The sequence below is a fragment of the Drosophila miranda genome (genome assembly GCF_003369915.1).
Source record: "Drosophila miranda strain MSH22 chromosome Y unlocalized genomic scaffold, D.miranda_PacBio2.1 Contig_Y13_pilon, whole genome shotgun sequence".
Taxonomy (NCBI): Eukaryota; Metazoa; Arthropoda; class Insecta; order Diptera; family Drosophilidae; genus Drosophila; species Drosophila miranda.
Window position 1 is genome coordinate 122942 of NW_022881596.1, and position 18179 is coordinate 141120.

An 18179-nucleotide genomic window follows, 5' to 3' on the forward strand; every position below is an offset into this window, starting at 1 on the left:
AACTTCTGCTATTTGGCGCAATCAGTAGACGCCGTATAATCCGTCGCTTTCAAAGTCGCCACTGGATTGTCCATTTAGGAACCTACGTAGGTCATCGAAAGGCTCTTCGTCGGTCCATTGGCTGTCGTCGTCCATGTCCATATCCGGCTCACTGTCCGATATGGCTACTGCTGCTGCTGTATTGGCGGCTGGTTGTGGTGGCGGCGGGTGTGTAGGTGGTGTTGTCTGTAGTGGCGGCATGGCTGCCAAGCCCCCGCCTCTAGCCTCTGTCAGGTTTGCGATCAGCGTGGCCATTGCTGCCAACCTTTCCTCCAGCATTTTGAGTTTAATGGCGCTCTCTTTTAGATGTTTGGCACAGCTGCCATCGCACTGAGCTGCTGGCCGCTGCTGCTGCTGGTGTTGGCCTGGCGTCGGGGCATCATTCGCGATCGGTTGCATCGGCTGGACCCTCTGGTGTTGGCGCCCCTGGTCGATGGCTGGGGATGATGGTCGCCATACTGATGCTGTTGCCGATGCTGCCGACCCGGTTGTTGTTGGCGTTGCTGCTGCGGGTTATGGAGTGGCTGTGGATGTGGCTGCTGCTGGCGGCGTTGGATTGGCTGTTGTCGGTGTGGTGTTGGCTGCTGCTGCTGCCGTCGATGCTCCTCCTCCCTGGCGAGCCTGTGGGCCAGGAGCCGCTGCCTGGCTGCCTTGTAGGCGCTGCAGCCCTTGTAGGCGCTGATGTGGGCGCCCTGGCAGTTGGCGCACTTGGGAGCAACGTTCCTTGGCTTGCTGCACTCCGTCGTCAGATGTCCACCGCGCATTTCATGCAGACAGCAGCTCGTCTACAGTATGCGCGGGTGTGGCCAAACACCTGGCATCGATGGCACTGGGCGGGGTCACGGGAGACTCCAAGTCTCTCAACCGTGATGGGCCTCCCACCCAGGCGTCGCAGCTTCAACACCCCGCATTGGCCACGGTCCGGTTTGGGGGCGATATCAGCCTCGAAGAGGTTGAATTGGCGGCTGCGATCAAATCGATCGGTGATCACCCTTACAAACCGAACCGTGAACCCCTCATTCAGCATGCTGCTGCGAATCCAATCCGGCGGCGTGGAGTGGGAGAGTCCTCGGATGAGGATCCTCAAGCCACGTTCCTGGCTGGGCTGATGCCCGAATTCGCCGTGCCGGATGTCATCGTCGGTGGTAGTGGCAGGGGTGTTTGTGATGGTGATGGCGGTGGTGGTGTTGGTGTTTGTATTGGCGGGTGTATTTTTATTTGTATTGGCGTCATTATTATCTCTATTGTTAATTGTGGTATTGTCTGTGTGAATGGCTGGTGATTGTCTATGTATTGGCTGTTGTCGATGTTGGTGATGGCTTTGGGTCTGGCTATTGGCAATTATAGTAGTGGCAGGGGCAGGGGCAGGGGCATGTGTTGGCTGTGCAGATTGCGGCATAGTGGCAGGATCGGCAACTGTGTTGGTGTTGGCTGCATTTGCCGTCCGTTTCTGCTGCTTCTGCTGTTGCTCCCTCAGCTCGTGCTGCCTCAGCTGCTCCTGGACAATAGCCTCCAGCTCCTCCATTGTCTGCCTTTTCTTCTTCGGCTTCCTAATTGGCGGCCGCTGCTGCCGCTGCTGGTGATGGCGGCCCCGTCTTCTGGCCTGCTTCCTCTCACCCTCATCCTCATCCTCGCTCCCACTGTCGATGAGGGCGCGGCGTCGTTTTGGTGTTGGTGGGATTGACGGCATTTGTGCAGGCTCAGCATTGGCCCGGATCGACCCACTGCTCGAGCTCGAACCAGGCTCGACTCGCAACAGGTTCGATCCGGTCGTGTGTGTGTGTGTGGCTGCCCGTTGGCCGTTTTGGCGCTCCGCTCTTGCGCGTCGGCTTGCCGGCTCTCCTCCGTCTTCTCCCTCTCCCGTTACTCCCGAACAGTTTTGTATGTCCGAGAGCGTGAGAGGCGGGAAAAGTGGCGTCTTTTCGGCCTTTCCCTTTGTGTTTGGCGGGATTTTGGGATTTGGCGGGGTTGCGGGATTTGCAGTTGGTATTGGCGCTGCTGTTGCTGCTGATGTGATGGGGCTCGAGGGGGAGTGGCTGTGGCCGTGGATATATCGGCCATGGCAATGGCTGGGTACTCACTCGCTGGGTGGCTGTGGCGTCGGCGCTCTGCATTGGCTGGGGCGTTGGTATTGGCGCCTGCGCCGAGGGCTCTGCTGCTGCTGCTGCTATTGGCGGTGTTGGTGTTGGTGTTGTTGGCTGCTGCTGGTCCGGCCACCCAGATGAGGAGGTGTTTGTTTTGGCTTTGATTTTAATTCGTGTTTATTTGCAGGTACTGTCGGCGTTTGGATGTTATTTGTGGCGACCCTTGTCTGGTTTGTGTTGGCGTAAAACAGCAGGTGAGTATTTTGTGTTTTGGCAGTCTGTTTCTCCCTCCTGTTTCTTCTTCCTTTTGCAGGATTTGCTGGCGTCCGGCGGCTCAACACCAGGACATCCCGCCCTCACATAATTGGCATGAGAGACGGGTGTAACCCAGTGGCCGTGACATCGGCCATGGTCAGGCGGCAGCGTCATCAGAAGAGGCCTCCTTTTCCGCCCCTTTGGCAGAAAATTGATGATGTTGATGGCGAGGCAGCTTCTTGTTGGTCAGCTCTGTCTGGTGCTTGGCAGGTGAGAGTGAATTTCTTGTGTTTTGGCAGTTTTTTCGTGTTGGCGTGAATTGACTGTTTTTCTTTGTGTTTTAGTGGCTGGCCTCTGGGCTTTTGTTGGATTGGCGGTAGTGCTGCTGATGAGGCCTCCAAATTTCGCCCATTATGCCTCGAGAGAATTGCAGGAGTGGCGAGGCAGCTGCTGGAGGGGCAGCTCTGTCAGTTTAATAGCAGGTGAGTATGTTTAATGGTCATTTGCAGGTTGTTGTGTTTAATTATTGTCTATTTTAAGGTGGCATTGGCATTAAACTTCTGCTATTTGTCGCAATCAGTAGACGCCGTATAATCCGTCGCTTTCGAAGTCGTCACTGGATTGTCCATTTAGGAACCTACGTAGGTCCTCATAAGGCTCTTCATCGGTCCATTGGCTGTCGTCGTCCATGTCCATATCCGGCTCACCGTCCGATATGGCTACAGCTGCTGCTGTATTGGCGGCTATTGGAACTGCTGCTGCTGTTGCTGCAGCCAATTTGGTGAGTTGCTCTGCCATCTGTTCGATCCTCCTTTCCAACTCTGTTATACGCTGTACGTATAATTGCAGGTTTTGAGCGCAGCTGCCATCGCACTGGGCGTCTGGCCGCTGCTGCTGCTGGTGTTGGCGTGGCGTCGGAGCATCATTCGCGATCGGCTGCATTGGCTGGACCCTCTGGTGTTGGCGCCCCCTGGTCGATGGCTGTGGATGTTGGTCGCCATACCTATGCTGCTGCCGATGCTGCCGATCCGGTTGGTGTTGGCGTTGCTGCTGCGGATTATGGAGTGGCTGTGGATGTGGCTGCTGCTGGCGACGTTGTATTGGCTGGTGTCGCTGTTGGCTTGGCTGTGGCTGCTGTCTGCGACGCTCCTCCTCCCTGGCGACCCTGTGGGCCACGAGCCTCTGCCTGGCTGCCTTGTAGGATGGGCAACCCTTGTAGGCACTGATGTGCTGGCCCTGGCAGTTGGCGCACTTGGGAGCGGCGTTCCTCGGCTTGCTGCACTCCGTCGTCAGGTGTCCACCCGCGCATTTCATGCAGACAGCAGCTCGTCTACAGTATGCGCGGGTGTGGCCAAACACCTGACATCGATGGCACTGGGCAGGGTCACGGGAGACTCCAAGTCTCTCAACCGTGACGGGCCTCCCACCCAGGCGTCGCAGCTTTAACACCCCGCATTGGTTGCCTCGAAGAGGTTGAATTGGCGGCTGCGATCAAATCGATCGGTGATCACCCTCACAAACCGAACCGTGTACCCTCGTTCAGCATACTGCTGCGAATCCAATCCGGCGGCATGGAGTGGGAGAGTCCTCGGATGAGGATCCTCAAGCCACGTTCCTGGCTGGGCTGATGCCCGAATTCGCCGTGCCGGATGTCATCGTCGGTGGTAGTGGCAGGGTTGATGGCGGTTGATGGTGATGGCGGTGGTGGTGTTGGTGTTGGTAGTGGCAGGTGTATTTGTATTGGCGTCATTATTATAGAGACCCAGACCATAGAGATAATAATGACGCCAATACAAAAAATTGGCCGCATCCAAGTGGCTGCTGGTCCGGCCACCAGGATACGTTGTCGATTGTATTGTTGTTGGCCGCATCCGAGTGGCTGCTGGTCCGGCCACCCAGGATGCGTTGTCAGTAGAATTGGCCTGGCCTCCTCGGCCACGTTCGTCGTCAATTTGTAACGGCGTTTTGAGTGGCTGGTGGTCCGGCCACCCAGTTGAGGAGGTGTTTGCTTTGGCGTGTGATTTTAATTTGTGTTTATTTGCAGGTACTTGTCGGCGTTTGGATGCTGTTGCTGGCGACCCTTGTCTGGTTTGTGTTGGCGTGAGAGGCGTTTGCAGGTGAGTATATGTGTTTATTGGCAGCCTCTCTCCTGATTCTCCTTCTTCTTTTGCAGGATTTGCTGGCGTCCGGCGGCTCAACACCAGGCCATCCCGCCTCACATAATTGGCATGAGAGACGGGTGCGACCCAGTGGAGCGGCAACAGGCGCCAGCATCTGCGTCGTCGTTGGAAATGGCAGCTGTATGTTTGGAGTGGCGTGACGTCACGGCCATGGTCAGGCGGCAGCGTCATCAGAAAGGGGCCTCCTTTTCCTTCCCTTTGGCAGGAATTGTCAGTGTTGATGGCGAGGCAGCTTCCTGCTGGGCAGCTCTGTCTGGTGATTGGCAGGTAAGTGTGGATTTCATGTGTTTTGGCCGTTTTTCGTGTTGTCGTGGTGCATGTGGTGGTGGTGCAGATGGTGGGCAGTGGCAGTAGCTTTGGTGCTGCTGCTTGAGGCTACAGCGGTGCTGGCGACCGTGCTGGCTGGCCCGGACGCGGACGCGGACGCCAGGTGATGGCTATTCAGGAGCAGGGTGGCCGTGCTGCCCGAGCTGGGACTGCTGCCGGGGCTGGGATTGTTGCTGTTGCTGCTGGAACTATTGCTGTTGGCGCCGCTGTTCTGTGGCTGCTTCTTATAGACGGCCATCAGCGGGTCGGAGGCGCGGCGAATGCTGTTCATTCGTGCTGCTGTCGCGGCTGCTGCCGAGTAGCTGATGTTGCTGCTTTTTCCCCCTGCACTGCGTCGCATATTGTTGCCGTTGCTGCTCCCGCTACTGCCGCCGCACCTGTTGACGGAACTGTGGCCGTTGTGGCTGCTGGTGCTGCTGTGTCCGGGGCAGACTAGCGTCTCCTCCAGCTGAAACTTCTTGACCAGAGCCTTCACCGAGGTGGCCGATCCATGGGACTCTCCCGTGGGTGCCTTGCGGATCACTTTCGGTGTGGTGGGCGCATCGGGAAAGAGTGTCAGGGTGGCCACCACTGTGGCGAACTCGTCGAGGCCGTTGCTGCCCAGCTGGATGGTGGCCTGCACCGGGGGCTTCTTCACAAATGTCGCCGTGTATGTGTTCTCCTTGTCCGAGTCGGAGGCTCGACGTGTGGGTGTCACGATCTGAGTGGGCTTGGCGGACAGGCAGACCGTGTTGCTCTGTCCGTGTCCATTGCTGGTCAGCGTGTGTATGGCTGTCGTTGCGTCTGTGCTGGTGCTGGTGCTGGTGCTGCTTATGGGGCTTCCCAGGAGCTTCCCGGTGGCAATGAGTATTTTTGAGATGCTGCTACTGCTCCCATTGCTGTGGGCCCGATGGTGGCCATTGTGCGTGGGTTTGTTGCTGCCACTGCTTGGCTTCTGTTGCTTTTGTTGTTCCTGTGACTGCTGTTGCTGTTCCTGCTCCTCTGCCTTCTCCTCGGCCACTGGCTCCTCCACTTCCTCATCCTCAAGGTCGTCTTCTTCCTCCTCCTCTTCCTCTTCCTCTTCAGCATCGCTCTGAGCCTGCAGATACATTTGTCTATCCATCGAGCTCTCATCCTTCAGCCAGACATGTTCCAGGCATTCAGCGGCACTCATGCGATCGTTTGGCTTAATTCGCAATGCGCGGCGTATGAAATCGATGGCCACTGGCGAGACGCCACAGAATAGGTTGTCCGGAAAGGTGAGCGCACACTGCGAGATATTGAGGAAGGTCTCCTGCTTGGTGTTCCCGCCAAAGGGCGAGAAGCCGGAGAGCAAGACATAGGTGAGAACGCCCACGGACCAGATGTCCGTCAGCAGGGAGAGTGGCTCGTACTGGAGCACCTCGGGGCCACGTAGTCGGGTGTGCCGGCCATCTCGCGGACATTGATGCCCTCGCACACAACGCGCGAGATCCCAAAGTCACAGAGCTTGAGGCCATCTTCTATACGCTCGCCGGCGAGCAAAATGTTCTGTGGCTTGAGGTCCAGGTGGGCAATGGATCGGTCGTGGAGAAACTTGAGAGCCTTCAGCACCTCTCGCATGCAGTGGCGGGCCTGGGCCTCTGTCAGGCACTCCTCGTTGTCCAGTATAGTCTGCAGCTCGCCACCAGTGGCCAGTTCCAGCAGCAGGCTGTGTCCGAACGGGTCTCGTGCACCGCATTCAGATTGACAATGTTCTCCTCGCCCTCGCAGAGTATTAGGACGGCGATCTCGTGTTTGATCTCCTTGTCGCTGCTCTGTGCGCGTCGGCGTCGCTTCAAGAACTTTGCCGCGAAATGGGAGCCCGTGTTCTTGTGAATGGCACGGCGAACGGCGGCGAATTTGCCCCTGGCAAACGGCGTCTGTTCCACCTCGTAGATCTCGTTGATGTCATGCGACACGAGCAATCCGTTAAAGCGTTCGGCATCTACATCCAAAAGGCCATCGCCTATGGGAAAGATTCCCTTTTCGGTGAACATGATCTATCGATCTGTGCCGTGTCGCCATTGACGTTTTTTTTCTGTGTTGCCCTGTTTTCTTTTTGTGGTGTCTGTCGTGTGCCGTGCCGTGCCGTGCCGCCCTTCCTCCACCACACCCATTACTTACCTTGACAAACTTTTGCTCCGTCCACATCACAAACCAAAAAGAGAATCTACAGTTATACCCGATACTAAGTCAGTATGGCTCTCCTGCGGCAGACGCCGCTAACATTGAACCACACGACAAAGAGTGCGTGCGAGAGAGACAGAAAATCAGTCTGAGCGTGACGTCGGGCGCTGCGTAGCCACGGAAAATTGATTTCTTGCTTTTGGCTACAAAAATGATCGGATCTGATCCAGATTCAGCAATCTGATAGATATGGTCATTATCTATGATTCAGCATTTTTAGTTTTCTCGAATGTGCAATATTGTGGATGCAACAGATTTTCGTCCTTTGTGGGGGCGGAAAAGGGTGGGGCGAAATTCTGAGATATACGTTTTATAGTGAGATCTAACAGAAGTGCGGATACCAAATTTGGTTACTCTAGCCTTAATAGTCTCTGAGATTTGTGGATGCCCCAGATTTTCGTTCTTTGCGGGGCGGAAGGGGGTGTGGCGAAATTTGGACACGAAACGGTCAAGGTCCGATATCACAGGAGTGTGGATACCAAATTTGGTTGCTCTGGCTCTTATAGGTTCTGAGATCCTTGAACTCATATTTTGCAATTGACAAAAACGACCATGAAACCTGTGTGTTAGAGAGAGACAGAGCGAGAAAGAATGAAATTGTTTTCTTGATTCTGGCTATAATCATTATACGATCTGGTTCAGATTTTGCACTGTAGAAGATATAGTCATCCACACCGATTCTGCGTTTTTTTGTTTTATCGTATCTTTAAAAATGTGGATGCCACAGATTTTCGTCCTTTGTGGGGGCGGAAGTGGGCGGGGCGAAGTTTTGAAATATTTTTGTAGCAGTGACATATCACAGAAGTCTGGATCCAAAACATCGTTGCTCTAGCTCTTATAGTCTTTGAGCACTAGGCGCTGAAGGGGACGGACGGACGGACGGACGGACGGACAGACGGACAGACAGACAGGGCTCAATCGCCTCGGCTATTGATGCTGATCAAGAATATATATACCTTATGGGGTCGGAAACAATTCCTTTGTGCCAATAAATACATTAAACACAAGCACACACACACAAGAGACTTTTCAATTAAAAAACAACAAACAGGCAGCAGATCGCCAACACACAAACCAACAGCCAGCCATGACCAGAGGAATGGCCAGACGAGGGTCAACCAGACGACACAGCGACGGCGGCAGAGCGGCCCGCAGAGGCGCCCTAGCAGCAGCAGCAGCAGCCAACAACACCAACACCAACACCGCCAATAGCAGCAGCAGCAGCAGAGCCCTCGGCGCAGGCGCCAACACCAACGCCCCAGCCAATGCAGAGCGCCGACGCCACAGCCTTCCATCGAGTGAGTACCCAGCCATTGCCATGGCCGATATATCCACGGCCACAGCCACTCCCCCCTCGAGACCCGTCACAAAAACCGCGCCAACCACAAAGGGAAAGGCCGAAAAGACGCCGCTCTCACTGCCACTTTTCCCGCCTCTCACGCTCTTGGACGCACAAAACTGTTCGGTTGTAACGGGAGAGGGAGAAGACGGAGGAGAGCCGGCAAGCCGACGCGCAAGAGCGGAGCGCCAAAACGGCCAACGGGCAGCCACACACACACACACGACCGGATCGAACTTGTTGCGTGTCGAACCTGGTTCGAGCTCGAGCAGAGGGTCGATCCGAGCCATAGCCCAGCCTGCTCCAATGCCACAAATCCCACCAACACCAAAACGACGCCGCGCCCTCATCGACAGTGGGAGTGACGATGAGGGTGAGGGTGAGAGGAAGCAGGCTAGACGACGGGGCCGCCATCACCAGCAGCGGCAGCAAACACAAAACACAAATACAAACACCAACACCGTCACCGCCACTCACACCAGCACCATCGCCAATACCAACACCAACACAACTACTGCCACTCCCAATACACACACCCTTGCCATTGCCAATGACATCCGGCACGGCGAGTTCGGGCATCAGCCTGTGGAGGACAGAGGCTTGAGGATCCTCATCCGAGGTCTTCCCCATTCCACGCCCTCTGACTGGTTCCGGGACTGTATGCAGGCCGAGGGGTACACGGTCCGGTTTACTCGGGCGATCACCGATCGATTCGATCGCAGCCGCCAATACAACCTCTTCGAGGCTGAGATCGCCCCAAACCGGACCGTGGTCAATTCGATGTGTTGAAGCTGCGACGCCTGGGTGGGAGGCCCGTCACGGTTGAGAGACTTGGAGTCTCCCGTGACCCTGCCCAGTGCCATCGATGTCAGGTGTTTGGCCACACCCGCGCATATTGTAGACGAGCTGCTGTCTGCATGAAATGCGCGGGTGGACATCAGACGACGGAGTGCAGCAAGCCAAGGGCCGTCAATCCCAAATGCGCCAACTGCCAGGGCGCCCACATCAGCGCCTACAAGGGCTGCAGCGCCTACAAGGCAGCCAGGCAGCGGCTCCTGGCCCACAGGGTCGCTGTCCAGGAGCATCGACGGCAGCAGCAGCAGCCTCAGCCACTACGGCAACAGCCACAGCAAATGCAGCAGCCAATACAGCAGCAACAGCCAGCACATCGTCTCCAGCAGCCATCACAACGTCACCAGCAGCCACTACAGCGACAGTTGCAGCAGCAGCCACCCACACAGCCACTCCACCCACAGCCGCAGCAGCAACGCCAACGCGGTCCGGGTCGGCAGCATCGGCAACAGCTACAGCATCGCGACCAACATCCCCAGCCACTGGCCTGAGGGGCGCCAACACCACAGGGTCCTGTCGATGCAGCCGAACCCAAATCGTGCTCCGACGCCACGCCAACCCCAGCTACAGCAGCAGCCAGGCGCCCAGTGCGATGGGAGCTGTGCCCATATCCTGAAAAGATATGCCGTAAAAATTAAAGAGCTGGAGGATAAGCCGTCAGCAATTTTGACGAAATTGACAAACCTGCTGCAGCAAGGACGAGAGCACGGAGGAGTGCCGCCACTTCAGACAAAAACAGCAGCAGCAGCATCCACACAGCCATCACCACGACCAACTGCAAATACGCACCATGACGCCGCAGCCATATCGGACTCCGAATCCGATATGGACTGCGAAGCAATTGACGACGAACATGACGACGAATGGACGACCACGATCCATTCGACGATCTGGAGGGTCTGGGCCAAGTGTGGAGGGCCCAAATCGCCAGCGCACGCGAAAGCATGCGATCGGGTGGTGCCTGTTAATGCGCCCAATCGTTGATCCAGAGACAGCCACTGCAACAAAGGAAAAAAGACGTCAATACGGACAACAACGAAAAACGGCCAAAACACACAAAATCCACACTTACCTGCCAATCACCAGACAGAGCTGACCAACAAGAAGCTGCCTCGCCATCAACATCAACAATTTCCTGCCAAATGGGAGGAATATGAGGCCCCTTTCTGATGACGCTGCCACCGACCATCACAATGACGTCACGCCACTCCAATCAGACAACAGACATTCCAACGACGACGCAGATGCTGGCGTCTGTTGCCGCTCCGCTGGGTCGCACCCGTCTCTCATGCCAATTATGTGAGGGCGGGATGGCCCGGTGTTGAGCCGCCGGACGCCAGCAAATCCTGCAAAAGAAGGTGAAACAGGAGAGAGGCTGCCGATAAACACGAATACTCACCCGCAAACGTCTCTTACGCCAACACAAATCAGACAAGGGTCGCCAGCAACAACATCCAAATCAACGAAAGGCACCTGCAAATAAACGCAAATTAAAATCAAAAAGCCAAAACAAACACCTCCTCACCTGAGTGGCCGGACCAGCAGCCATTCAAAACGCAACTACAAATTGACGAAGAACGTGGCCGAGGAGGCCAGGCCAATCCACCTGACAGCGCATCCTGGGTGGCCGGACCAGCAGCCACTTGGATGCGGCCAATCAACAATTAAAATCGACAACGCATCCTGGTGGCCGGACCAGTTCGCCACTTGGATGCGGCCAATAACTCCGACCATTGCCATCACACACCGATGCCAATGCCAACACGATGACAATGCAGTTGGGTGGCCGGACCAGTGCCCCTCGAGTGCAGCAGCCAACACTAACCAACAGACAGATGCAACGTGGGCGGCCGGACCAGAGCCGCTTGCCATCAACACCATCATTGCCCACGATGCACGCCAATACTCACAACCAGCCAATAAACAACACACAGGGGACAACAGAGCCGGCCGGTATACAGCGTAATGTTCGCATTGCGTTTGTTATGCCGGCCGGTGCTTCGTTGTAGTTGTCCTCCTGTTAGAAATAAAATAAATATAATTAATATGTTTATATGTGTGTAAATGTATGTCAATTATCGTTTATTTTACCTTGTCTGCATCAATGTTCTTGTTGTAGATGTCAATCCTGTTGTTTTTTGTAGTTTTTGCATGTCCGTAGATAGTTTGTCCATAGTTTTAGTTACTAGCCTGTGATATTAGGAATAAGTTTTTGTAAATTAATGTAGTTTTTCTGTAGTTAATTGTATATTATTAGTAGTTTTCTGATTAGTTTTATTACCTTTTCCTCTTCTTCCCCACCTATCTGCCATTCCCATATTTCCCCTGACATGTGGTATTACTAAAAATACCACGCAAATACCAGACTTGACGATAACACACCAAAAAAGCCAATACAAATTCAAATTGCATTTCTCAATGCCCAGTGTGTTATCGGTCGCAACTTCGGCAATTATGCCCAGCCAATTCCTCACCACCCCCCACCCACTTCAAATGCCACTAAATGCCAAATTGAGGCTGAGCAGGAATAAAATGAACACTTCCATCCTTCGCCACTCAGCCAAATGCCCCAACAATGCCAATACAACCGCCCACAAGATGCTATGCGGTCGACTCTTCGGAGCGTCTCGCGCCCGGATCGTAAGATCCGGAAGTTGAAAGTATCCGGGCGGTTATACGGAGCAGGCAAACTTTCCCCTTCCCATCCCATCCCATCCTTGACAACAGAGCAGCCAATTCACACAGCACAGAGAAACATTAGACACGGGCCATTGCCCAACAACAACACACACAGCCACTGAAACAGAAGGCCGTTCAAATCTTCCATTGCCTACTTATCGGTGCTGCTGCCCTCGGACTACTTTCATCTCACTGAATATTGGGGTGAGTGAAAGTGGAACCGGGGGTGAGAGCACCGGTAAGTGACGACCGGCGTGGGAGTGGGGGAGTTGGCGGACATGTGAGAGTTCCACCATGAACCTCGTCCGCCACTCTCATCTCGTCCACCCGCTCGAGAGGTCGCGATCGTCTGACGTATATAAATTGAACAATCGCCGCCGCCATTAAAATAAAATAAAATCGCAAGTTTGTTTGTTCGTTGCCATCAGTGTTGCCCGTGTCGTTTGTCGTTTTGACTGTTTTGTCGTTTATCGTTTGCCGTGTCATTTGTGCTCTGGTGCCAAAAAATAAAGACAGTAAAGGCCAGACGACGCCAAGTTAAGCCAGGCAGCAGCCATTTTGTGTCGCCCCCCCCCCCCCCTCACCATTCGCCGCTGCACATGACCATTCCAAACGCGGAAAAGTGCTCCTCGCCAATCCACCACGCTCCAGCCCTTCCTTCACCCCACCCACTACTATCTCCGACAAGCTTTAGTTCCTGTGCCACTACAAACATCACAAACATCACAAACTAAAAGAGATAACTGTGATAGACAAGAAAAAAAGAGAACTAAGGTGCCAATAAATACATTAAATACAAACACACACAAGAGACTTTTCAATTAAAGAACAACAAACAGGCAGCAGATCGCCAACACACAAACCAACAGCCAGCCATGACCAGAGGAATGGCCAGACGAGGGACAACCAGACGACACAGCGACGGCGGCAGAGCGGCCCGCAGAGGCGCCCTAGCAGCAGCAGCAGCAGCCAACAACACCAACACAAACACCGCCAATAGCAGCAGCAGCAGCAGAGCCCTCGGCGCAGGCGCCAAAACCAACGCCCCAGCCAATGCAGAGCGCCGACGCCACAGCCATCCATCGAGTGAGTACCCAGCCATTCCCATGGCCGACATATCCACGGCCACAGCCACTCCCCCTCGAGCCCCATCACATCAGCAGCAACAGCAGCGCCAATACCAACCGCAAATCCCGCAACCCTGCCAAATCACAAAATCCCGCCAAACACAAAGGGAAAGGCCGAAAAGACGCCACTTTTCCCGCCTCTCACGCTCTCGGACATACAAAACTGTTCAGGAGTAACGGGAGAGGGAGAAGACGGAGGAGAGCCGGCAAACCGACGCGCAAGAGCGGAGCGCCAAAACGGCCAACGGGCAGCCACACACACACACACGACCGGATCGAACCTGTTGCGGGTCGAACCTGGTTCGAGCTCGAGCAGCGGGTCGATCCGTGCCAATGCCCAGCCTGCACAAATACCACCAATCCCACCAACACCAAAACGACGCCGCGCCCTCATCGACAGTGGGAGTGACGATGAGGGTGAGGGTGAGAGGAAGCAGGCCAGACGACGGGGCCGCCATCACCAGCAGCGGCAGCAGCGGCCGCCAATTGGGAAGCCGAAGAAGAAAAGGCAGACACTGGAGGAGCTAGAGGCTATTGTCCGGAAGCAGTTGAGGCAGCACGAGCTGCGGCAGCAACAACAGAGGCAGCAGAAACGGACAACAAATACAGCCAACACCAACACAGTTGCCGCTCCTGCCACTATGCCGCAATCTGCACAGCGAACACATGCCCCTGCCCCTGCCCATGCCCCTGCCCCTGCCCATGCCCCTGCCACTACTATAAATGCCAATAGCCAGACCCACAGCCATCACCAACATCGACAAAGGCCAATACATAGACAATCACCAGCCATTCACATAGACAATACTGACAATATCAATACAAATAATGACGCCAACGCAATTACAATTACAAATACACCTGCCAAGACCAATACCAACACCACCACCGCCATCACCATCACAAACACCCCTGCCACTACCACCGACGATGACATCCGGCACGGCGAATTCGGGCATCAGCCCAGCCAGGAACGTGGCTTGAGGATCCTCATCCGAGGACTCTCCCACTCCATGCCGCCGGATTGGATTCGCAGCAGTATGCTGAACGAGGGGTTCACGGTTCGGTTTGTAAGGGCAATCACCGATCGATTCGATCACAGCCGCCAATTCAATCTCTTTGAGGCTGAGATCGCCCCCAAACCGGACCGTGGCCAATGCGGGGTGTTCAAGCTGCGACGCCTGGGTGGGAGGCCCGTCACGGTTGAGGGACTTGGAGTCCCCGTGACCCTGCCCAGTGCCATCGATGTCAGGTGTTTGGCCACACCCGCGCATATTGTAGACGCGCTGCAGTTTGCATGAAATGCGCGGGTGGACACCTGACGACGGAGTGCAGCAAGCCAAGGAACGTTGCTCCCAAGTGCGCCAACTGCCAGGGCCAGCACATCAGCGCCTACAAGGGCTGCAGCGCCTACAAGGGCTGCAGCGCCTACAAGGCAGCCAGGCAGCGGCTCCTGGCCCACAGGGTCGCTGTCCAGGAGCATCGACGGCAGCAGCAGCAGCCTCAGCCAATACGGCAACAGCCACAGCCAATGCAGCAGCCAATACAGCAGCAACAGCCAGCACATCGTATCCAGCAGCCACCACAACGTCACCAGCAGCCACTACAGCGACAGTTGCAGCAGCAGCCACCCACACAGCCACTCCACTCACAGCCGCAGCAGCAACGCCAACGCGGTCCGGGTCGGCAGCATCGGCAACAGCTACAGCATCGCGACCAAAGGGTCCAGCCGATGCAGCCGATCCCAAATCGTGCTCCGACGCCACGCCAACCCCAGCTACAGCAGCAGCCAGGCGCCCAGTGCGATGGGAGCTGTGCCCATAATCTGAAAAGATATGCCGGTAAAATTAGAGAGCTGGAAGAAAAAACTGGCAGCAATTTCAACGAAACTGACAAACCTGCTGCAGGCAAGGGACGAGAGCACGGGAGGAGTGCCGCCACAACGGACAACAACAGCAGCAGCAGCATCCACACAGCCATCACCACGACCAGCACCAAATACGCACTTTGACGCCGCAGCCATATCGGAATCCGAACCCGATATGGACTGCGAAGCAATTAATGACGATGATGACGACGAGTGGACCGACCACGATACATACGACGATCTGGAGGGTCTGGGCCAAGTGTGGAGGGCCCAAATCGCCAGCGCACGCGAAAGCATGCGATCGGGCGGCGCCTATTGATGTGCCCAATCGTCGATCCAGAGACAGCCACTGCAACAAAGGAAAGAGACGTCAATATGGACAACAACGAAAAACGGCCAAAACACACAAAAATCACACGTACCTGCCAATCACCAGACAGAGCTGACCATCAAAAAGCTGCCTCGCCATCAACAATGACAATTTCCTGCCAAAAGGATGGAAAAGGAGGCCTTCTTTGATGACGCTGCCGCCTGACCATGGCCGTGACGTCACGCCAATCCGAACCAACAGCTGCCATTTCCAACGACGACACAGATGCTGGCGCCTGTTGCCGCTCCACTGGGTCACACCCGTCTCTCATGCCTGGCCTGCTTCCTCTCTCCCTCATCCTCATCTTCGCTCCCACTGTCGATGAGGGCGCGGCGTCGTTTTGGTGTTGGTGGGATTGGTGGCATTTGTGTAGGCTGGGCTATGGCTCGGATCGACCCGCTGCTCGAGCTCGAACCAGGTTCGACTCGCAACAGGTCGATGCTGCAGCAGCAGCCTCAGCCAATACGGCAACAGCCACAGCCAGCAGCAGCAACAGCAGCACCAGCAGCACCAGCAGCCGCATCACCAGCAGCAGGGGCAGGAGCAGTGGCAGCAGCAACCACAGTGGAGGGGACCGGAGGCGGCCGTAATGGGTCCGTATGTATCGCAGGAGGTGCGGACCGCCATGCGCCAGGGGATGGTGTGGCACCACCAGACCCTGCACATCACGTGGGCCTCGGGGCCCGCCCGAGCAAAGCCCAGCCAGAGGCCGGCGCCCGGGTGTGGGAGGAGAGTCCACGTGGCAGCAACAACAGGGACCCGCGGAGGAGGGACCCCGGACCCGCCCCCACGACCTCAGCGGCAGCAATGGCGACGGCGGAGGCAGCGATGCGGTCTGCAGAAGCGGCGAAGGTGACAGCAGCGACGCAGGCCGCGGAAATGGCGACGGCGGTCCCGACGGCGACGGCCGAAGCAGCGGCAGCCGCGGCGACGGCGGAGGCGGCGATGCGAACGGCAGTGGAGGCGACGACGGCAGCAGGGACGCAGACCGCGGAAACGGCGACGGCGGTCCAGACAGCGATGGCCGAGGCAGCGGCAGAGGCGGCGACGGCGGCAGCAGGGACGCAGACCGCGGAAACGGCAACGGCGGCCCAGACGGCGACGGCCGAGGCAGCGGCAGAAGCAGAGACGCGGGCCGCGGAAACGGCGACGGCGGCGACAGCACCGACGGAGGTGGAACTCGAGGCGTGGGAGCGCGGACCGTGGGTGTGGCCCGCACCGGAGAGGTCGACGGCGGCCGAGCGCCCGGCTCTGAAGCGGCAGGCCTCCTGCCCGGAGCCCTGTGCAGGACCGAAGCGACCGGCCCTGCAACGGCAGAGCTCGGCACCAGCAGCCACGGTCCACTGGATGGCGATCCCGCGGGAGGAGTGGCCGGCGGCGGTGGTCCGCGCGCAGACCCAGGTTCGCCTCGTGGGTAGGAGGGTGAAGAAGCTGGTGAGCGAGCGGGGTACCCGGTACCGCATTGCGATGTCGGCCACACGCACGGAGGTGTTCCGCGAGCAAAAGTAAGGAAAAAAAGGGGAAAGGAAAAAAAAGAGCAAAAGGAAAACAAGAAAGAAAAAATCAAGGGCGAAACACGCGGGAAGAAAATGAATAAAGAGAGACGAAAAAGAGAAAAGTGGAATACTTACTGGGGAGAGATATCGAGTGGATCGCCTAAACGCCCCTACACCTTATCGATAGGTGGGGATTCGGCCCCAGCCAGAAAATTGCAAGGGCTGGCAGCGCCGCCCGAGCAAAGGCGCCAGAGGGCGCCAGGGCGCCCGTGATCCCAGATGCCGTAAGGAGCGCGCGTAAAATGGGGCCGTTTGATTGAGGAAAGCACACTCCGTCGCAAGGTCGCGGAAAACGGGAGTATTCCGCTGCGGGAAGAAAGAGGGGGGTGTGAGGAACCGTGGTTCCCACAGGCCGAATTCGACCAAAGCATAGCCGGATAAAGGCGGTGGGACGGTCGGATAAAGGCTGATGGCTGGCTGGATAAGGCGAAGGTCAGCCCAGATACCCACGGATATCCGGATGCGGCGAAGAGGCCAAGGGCACCGAGAGGAGAAGTGTCCCGCTCTCGGAGCAAGAGAAACGCGAGAGGCAGAGGAGACGGCGGGATCGGGCCGGCAGCGATCCGACGCATGACCAAATATGGGCATGGGATCACGCCACCGGCCAGGCCCCGTTACGAAGGCCGTGGAAACCAGGAGACGGCGATGGAAAACTACCAACGCCGAGCCGGGGCCCGTCAAGGGGCTATAAAAGGAGGCTGCGGCAACGAAGCGGGTCTCTTTTTCCGTGGAGAAGTGATCGCGCGCGCACGTTGAAACCCCGCCGAAACGTGAGAGTAATACCCGGTACGGTTCGAAGAAGTGCAGTGAAGTGAATAGCAACAGGAAGACAGGCCCCGCCTGCCCCCAGAGTGAGTCTAAGTTAAGAGGTGATCCACAGTTGCCGGCGGAAGCTAAGAGGGGAGTGCGAGACGTAGAGTGCGGATTTGCGTGGCGGGCCAAAGCAATAGCGGAGGTCAAACTGCCCCAATCAATAGCCTCAACGCTGCCACACCCGACGAGAGCCCACGCGTGCTGGAGATCCATAGATAAGCTGAATTGTAGCATCTAGCCCTAAGTCCTAATATAAGTACGAATAAAGAGAGATTCGATTAAAGAAAAGGAAGGTCTTATCATTTGTCGTTGGGGGCAACAATAAAAATACGTTGCGACGAATCGGCCGACCGCTGAGCGAGCCCAGCAAACTCAAGCGAACCAAGAAGCAGGTCCGTTACAGCATGTCCGTAGATAGTTTGTCCATAGTTTTAGTTACTTGCCTGTGATATTAGGAATAAGTTTTTGTAAATTAATGTAGTTTTTTCTGTAGTTAATTGTATA

General features: G+C 56.2%; 1 pseudogene; it reads right to left on the reverse strand.

The window, feature by feature from the left end:
• Positions 1 to 2954: 2954 nt before the first annotated feature.
• On the reverse strand, positions 2955 to 6960 carry LOC117189293 (annotated as a pseudogene).
• Positions 6961 to 18179: the final 11219 nt, after the last annotated feature.